Here is an 8,115-nt window from a genome sequence, read left to right as displayed (position 1 = left end):
GAGTTATATTTACTTTCTATAGACATGGTGCGATCCAATGACTTGTGCGATTTAAACAGTTTTTTTCTTCTTTGCGACATACTGAACTCGTAAACTTGCACAATGATAGCCACACAACCAACTCCTCTCCTCTGAAAATTTAATATACAACTATTACTTAAGTCTTTAAATTTCTCAAGTTAAACACTGTTTTTATGGCTCACTCCTTTCTATTAACTAACTTTTTAACATTCTTTTTCTAATAGTCTCTGAATAAAATTAATAGATCAAGATAATGTCAAAAACAAGAATTATGTTTGATAAATGTTCCATTTTAACATTACACTACAAAAATGCAATCTTCAAGTCATAAGGTGAGAAAAGTGCAGGCTGATCAGGTCTCAAACCAAGGACTGTTTACCAAATCGTTACTCCCAAATAGATATTTTATGCCAACAGCCATGACTTGCTGGGCAAATTAGTAGAAACTCTTGATGGATGACTACGACGATAGTCATTTTATATAAAAAAATTCATATTAAAAAAAAACTCTGTGGCTGTGTCTTATATATCATTGATAAACTATAATGACACCATACAAGTTTACAGACGTTTACAAAAACATCATTATTATAACAAGTATATATTTTAGATTTACAGGCAAACATTATGACTGTCTGTCACTTAAAGCATTTTAACAATGAGGGAAAAATCACTGCAACCCAACAATCAATATATAAATATGACACAATTTCTGTGCTGCGAAATGTGCTAAAATACAGTGAAACATGTGCTTATGTCCACCCATCTAACAATATATACAATGGGCAGATTTTATATCTAATCCAATACAATGTCAAATTCCCAGGTGAAATCTGTATCCTCTCTTTTACATGTCATAAACAGATAAAAGACAAAGTGTCTTTACCCAGTAGTTAAGTCTCGACTTGTACATTAACCTACAATTTCTCAATTTTGAGCACAATGCTTTAAGTAACTGATTCATAGGGTATCCCTGTGTTTCTAAAACAGGGTATGTAAATTTACAACATCATACTTGCCCAAATTTTAGAAAATATTAAGGTGCAAAAAACCTATTTTTAAAGTGATTTGAGATACCATTTTTAATAACAAAGTATGTAGGACCTTGTACTGTAAATTTAAATTAAAGAAAAATAATCTTACACAACAATAGAACAACAAAGACCTGTCTGGTAAATGTATTTATTTTTAATTTTAAATGCACTTCAACTTCAAAAACTATAGTATCACTTTCTATTTCAGTTTCTAATATTCTTAGCATCAAAATATTATTAGAAGAGAGTATTAGAAAACCCTTATGTCCAAAAAACATGAGAAAAGTGTAGATTGACCAGGTCTGTTTACCAAATTGTTGCTTTCCAAACAGATATTTCATGCCATCAGCCATGACTTGCTGGTCACAGAAGTAGAAACTCTTGGTAGAATTATGATTGACTACCATGATAGTTATTTCAAATGAACTTATCTATCTTTAAATATGGTCAAAACCACTCATGGCACATCTTGGTCTGCATCGGTCATAGGGGTAGAATTGTGACCTTTACGGGGCTGAAAAGCAATCATAGTCTTGTTTTCAAATAAAAATGCTACACATCAAGTTTTATTTTATTGAATTGTCTCATTTCAAACTCTAGTTACCAACCAGCAACCAAATTTTCTATCTTTAGTAACAGCAACCTTGACCCTGACCATACATTGCCCCCAAAAAATCTCAAGCAAGGTATTCACATATGCTTGCAACACACCAAGTTTCAATGAAAAATCTCATTCCTAACTCTATTCAAACTGTTTTTCTATTTTTAGTCACAAAAACTTTGACACTAGGGGTCCAAAAGCAATCATTAAGGATATGTTCATAAGCTTGCTATACAACAAGTTTCATTAAATTACTATATTCAAACTTAAGTTATTGACCAGAAAATGATTCTCTATTCAAGTAACAGTGACCTTGACCCTAGAAGACCAAAAAGCAATCCCTAGCGAGATCTTCACAGAAGAAGTTTGCTACACATCAAGTTTCACTGAAAAATCTTATTCAAGACTGACTGATCTTGTTTGACATCTGCCTGCCTGTCCACTTTACACCAGTGTTATAACCAGGATTTTCAAAATTGAAAACCTGGTTAAAAACTAGAAATGTGTTCATAGGACACTAATTCATCCTCACTTCATTTGCCATCAAAGTTGCATAATTATTTGCATTCTCATTCATATTTTATATATTAGTTATAACAGTCCTCCACACCAAATCTTAAGTGTCATAGGCCAAAGCATTCCCTTGTTATAAACAGACAAAATTTAAGTGGTCAAGGTGACATACTGATCTACTGACCTCAAAGTCAATAGCAGTAATCTAATAAATCTCAGCATTAAATCATTTGACTGTAGGCAAAAGCTTTCTCTAGTTTTTTGTAGGACAAGATTTTAATGGTCATTGCCTTGACCTTTGACCTATTACTTCTCAAGGTCTTGATCCTAATGGAAGAGGTGACAGACAGACTTTCAGATTGACCCCATCACAGTGTGTTTTCACTTTTTAAGTGGGGGAATAAAAACAGCTTCAAGTTATACCTTTTTGTGTTTATTTAATTTTAAGGGATTCCCTTCTAAAAAAATATGTTAAAAAAACCTTACAACAACCCCATAATAGGTTTGGGGATTTTATACTTCTTATTTGGAAAAAAACATGTTTTGCCATTGGGAATGTCTCATTTACTGGTAGAAAATACATAATAAAAAGACAAGCACGTTAAAAAGTGACTTACAGTATTTTTCAAATTACAAAACAGAAAACTTAAAGGCAAACTGCATTTTAATATTGCTAAAATATTAAGTTGTTAATTGAACCTTTTGAAAGAAAGTCTGTGTTAAATTATTCTCAGATATCTTCAAGTTTAATTTGAGTTACCATGGAAATTAAATCAAGGGCAAATTAAATTATTGATAATGAAAAGATCAATTAATTTAACATGAAATTCCCAGAGCTGTTTTTGCTTTTCTCCTTCTGATATTTCACCAAGTAACAATAAAAATAAAGTGATCTTAATTTAGAATGCATGACTAATGTATTGCACATTTTGAATATTGAACTTATTAATAACTGAGTCAATCATTGAACAGTGTTTTATGGCCAAATTGGTTCTGAAATTTGTTATATATACATCTTGGTATCAAAATATCTTGGTATACATACATCTTGGTACCAAAATGTCTTGTTATATATACATATTGGTATCCAAATATCTTGGTATACATACATCTTGGTGCCCAAATGTTTTGTTTGGTATCCAAATATCTTGGTATCCATGCATCTTGGTATCCAAATTTCTTGGTATAGATACATTTTGGTATTCATATATATTGGTATACATATATCATAGTATCTGTATGTTTTGGTATTTATATATCCATGAGATATCTGCACTTCTGAGTATCTGATTCTATATAATAGCTTGGTACCTGGACATCTTTGCACCTCTTTAATTGTTCATTATACTGATAATAATTTTCAAGATTATTTCTGATACTCAGTAGGTCTATAAATGATGTACAACCTCTAGCCTCAAAAATGTCATACAAGCCAAATAAGGCATGCTAATCCTGACTTTAATTAAAGACAAAGTTATAAATTATGTTGGTTGTAATTGACTGATTACCTTGGAATATCCATGCATGAAACAAACATGCTGAAACATGACATTTCTCATTTTGATTAATGGCAACAGGTCATGAAATCATATTGTCTAAATGGCTGTAGCAATAGGGGTATTTTTCCAGCAATAAATTGCATCAAATAATTATGTTGCCCATCAACAGTTTTATCTCACTCTAACTTGAATAAAGTAATGAGACATTACCTGACAATCAATGTACACAATCTTTAAGTATTCTATGAGACATGATTTTTCTCCTGCAATTAATCACTTAAGCAAAGATGTTAAAAAATGTTATTGATATATAGGACATGATTTCTCATTAACTTTTATAGCTTCGAACAATTAAAGCACTGTATATTTATAAATATCATTGTATAATCTATGTTTTATGAATTTTGCTTAATGACTTACGTCAATGGAAACATGACCTAACAATCAGTGAATCAAGTTGTTATAATGTATGAGTAATGATCAATGGCTCAAAATCTAACGATTCTGGTTTTATATGGAAAAATATTCTTTATACTTACTTCAATGGCTTAATGATATGACAATGTTCCAATTGGCTTACTGCAATAAAGACATATATGACCCAGCTTGGATAAAGATGCTTTATACCTTCTCCAATGGCTTAAGTCATGATAATAAAGACATATATGGCCCAGCTGTCAACATTCTATATGGATCAAGATTCCTTACCTACTCCAATGACTTAAATCATGACATATCATATGACATTGCCATAAATTTTCCAATTGGCTTACTGCAATAAAGACATAACTGGCCTAGCAGACAGAGTGCCATTTTATTATTCTATATTGGTCATGATTACTTTATACCTACTCCAATGTCGTAAATCATGGCATGACAATGAACCAATTGGCTTACTCCATTACAGACACAAATGACCAACAAGTCAGTGTAAATATTGTAATTCACGAATTCGAAAACCTAGCTAAACGCCGTTTTCCGGTACTTTCTGTACATAGCTCTGGGGAATTCACCTAATGGAGTGTAATAGCGAACTCAATGTTTTCGGCCTTTTTTAAAAATAAAATTGAAATAAAACAGTTATTTCTTTATAAGAAAATAATTGAATATCATTGTATGAATAATTCCATACAAAAAATAAGGTAAATACACAAGTTTACGCCGAAAATAACCTTAATAAAGATTCCACTACGTCTGTTTAAATTTTATTGATTTTCATTATAAACAACTTATTTTTTTGAAAAATTTGCAATAAATATTAAAGGAATATTGATAATTTTCAATAACATCAATTTTTTCACCTTAAACGGTAAAATAATGAAAGAAAAATAGAAATAACATGTAACTGTGTTATGTTCTTCATTTGGTGTAATTCCCCAGAGCTAAATCCGTAAGGTACCGGAAAACGGTGTTTAGCTAGGTTTTCGAAAAGGTCAATGATCAGCTTGAGGGAAAGATGAATGCAATTTATCTTTTTCTACTTTTATGAGAACAAACAAAGTCTATAAACTGTCTATAATGAGAACAGAACAAAGGGTATACACTGTCTATGAAGTGTATTGAAGGTACCTTTAAATAAAAGCCACTTTTCTGTATGGACCATTTCCAATTATAATGCAATGCATGTATTACCCCAAATAGTAACTGAAATGTTCTAAGAGGATAGGCTGGTATTAATGAAAACAATCTTTTTAAAGCTGCATGCCTCCAGATGAGCCAAAATATGTCAAGATAATCAATATTGAGAAAAATGCACTAAACTTTTAAGAAAGGTAAAAACATTCAAGATCCACATTATATTTTACATGTTATGTGCGGTTTAAGACTGATTTGGCAGTATTTTATCACCATAATTCTACCGCTCTACTAACGCAGTAAGGGATGTAAGGGCTGTTTTTGCTTATGTTGACCACTTTTTGTTAGTTTTCTTGGATTGTATGTCCCGATTTCAATATCTAAATTACTTTATTTGTTCACATCACAATATTTTACTTTTAATTGCATATGAAAATAAACATGAATCTGGAGGCATGCTTCTTCAATGCAAACCCATTATGAAAATTTGGGAAAATGTAAAAATCTGCAAAAAATCTGTTCAAATTTTAAACAATAGGGTTTTGGACTGGTTTAAACATAAAATGTCAAATAATTTTCTTTTAATATTTCAAAACAGTAAATTGAGTTTTCCCAAATTTAAAAAATTAATTTTTTTAGAAAAAAAGGGGATCTCATGATAAAAGTATTAAACCCAAAATATATTTAAATCTGGACAAAAAACATTCATTCTCTTCAGGGAAAATTTCAAAATATACCGGTACAGTGACTGAATAGCAATCAGGGCAGACCATGATCATGATGGATGAAATCATTTGCATAATGCATAAATTCAAAATGGTTTCCTTACCCTATTGATAAAACATAAAATATAAGAATGACATTAAAAGTTTAATATATTTTTGTTGTAACAGGGTGAGAAAATTGTGCAGCCTGACTAGGACTCAAACTTGCGTCCCTCAGAATGCGTTGCTCTATCGACTGAGCTATCTGGCTTTTAAATATACCTCTTCTTTCCTAAACAGTGAACAGCAATATTAAAATTTTTTGGGTACAGAGAAAAAAGAAAGGGGCCCTGAGGCCCTTTGATCGCTCACCTGAAATTTTCAAATCATCCCAAACCCAAATTTCCCCAGACAAGGGATTCTGACCAATCTCATGAAAAGGTGAGGGCCCAAAAAAGTGGGCCACTAACCCGTGTTAACAAGGATTATCCATATTTGAGCAGTGCGACCTAGTTTTTTACCCAGGTGACACATATTCAAACTTGACCTAGAAATCATCAAAACAAACTTTCAGACCAATTTCCAGGATACTTGGATCAAAACAGTAGCAACTAGAGTGTTAACAAGATTTTTCTATTTTTAGCTCCGGTGACCTAGTTTCACATGCGATTTCGAACTCATCCAAGCAATTACCTAGACAAGCATTCTGACCAAGTTTGATGATAATGGAGTCGAAAAATGTGACCACTAGAATGTTAACAAGGTTTTTCCATATTTGGGCGGGTGTGACCTAGTTTTTCATCCAAGATGACCCATGTTCGATCTTGACTTAGAAATCATCAAAACAAACTTTCAGACCAATTAACAGAATATTTGGATCACAACAGTAGCCACTAGAGTGTTAACAAGATTTTTTCTATTTTAGCTCCTGTGACCTAGTTTTTCATCCAAGATGTCCCATGTTCGATTTATTCCAGCAATGACCTAGACAAGTTTCCTGACCAAGTTTGATGACAATTGAGTCAAAATTGTGACCACTAGAGTGTTAACAAGGATTTTCTATTTTTAGCTCCTGTGACCTAGTTTTTCATCCGAGATGACCCATGTTCGAACTCATCCGAGTTATTACCTAGACAAGCATCTTGATCAAGTTTGATGATGATTGATGCAAAAATGTGACCGCTAAAGTGTTAACAAGGTTTTTCTATTTTTAGCTCCGGTGACCTACTTTTTCATCCGAGATGACCCATGTTCGAACTCATCCAAGCTATCAACTAGATAAGCATCCTGACCAAGTTTGATGATGATTGATGCAAAAATGTGACCGCTAGAGTGTTAACAAGGTTTTTCTATTTATAGCTCCGGTGACCTAGTTTTTCATCCGAGATGACCCATATTCGAACTCATCCGAGCTATTATCTAAACAAGCATCCTGACTAAGTTTGATGATGATTGGGTCAAAAATGTGACCACTAGAGTGGTCACAAGGTTTTTCTATTTTTAGCTCCTGTGACCTAGTTTTTCATCAGAGATGACCCATGTTCGAACTCATCCAAGCAATTGACTAGACAAGCATTCTGACCAAGTTTGATGATGATTGGTTCAACTAGAAATGTGTCCATAGGACACGGATGCCCCCACACGCCACTGTTCTGTCAATCTTATGACTCTAGGTCAAATATTTTTTTGGACTACATGTGCCACAAGTTGAAAACTAAAAATCAACAAAGGACCATAATTCTGGTAAATTTGGTCGCAGAAAAAATTCCTTCCTTTACTACCATCTACACATGAAGGTTGTTCATCCCTGGAAGTTTAAGCAAAATCTGCCATCCGGTTTAAGAGGAGTTGCATTCACAAAATTTCTGCACAGTATATAGTGAAAAAATCAACAAAGGGCCATAATTCTATTAAATTTGGTCGCAGCAAAAATTCCTCCCTTTACTACCATCTATACATTAAGGTTTATTATCCCTGGAAGTTTAAGCAAAATCTGCCATCCGGTTTAAGAGGAGTTGCATTCACAAAATTTCTACATAGTATATAGTGAAAAAATCAACAAAGGGCCATAATTCAGTTAAATTTGGTCGCAGCAAAAATTCCTCCCTTTACTACCATCTACACATTAAGGTTTATCATCCCTGGAAGTTTAAGCAAAATCTGCCATC

Source organism: Ruditapes philippinarum, unplaced genomic scaffold (genome assembly GCF_026571515.1).
Source record: "Ruditapes philippinarum isolate M1 unplaced genomic scaffold, ASM2657151v2 ctg4460_1_1_1_1, whole genome shotgun sequence".
NCBI lineage: Eukaryota > Metazoa > Mollusca > Bivalvia > Venerida > Veneridae > Ruditapes > Ruditapes philippinarum.
The sequence above is the reverse complement of the archived record's forward strand: the minus strand, read 5'-3'. Positions refer to the sequence as shown.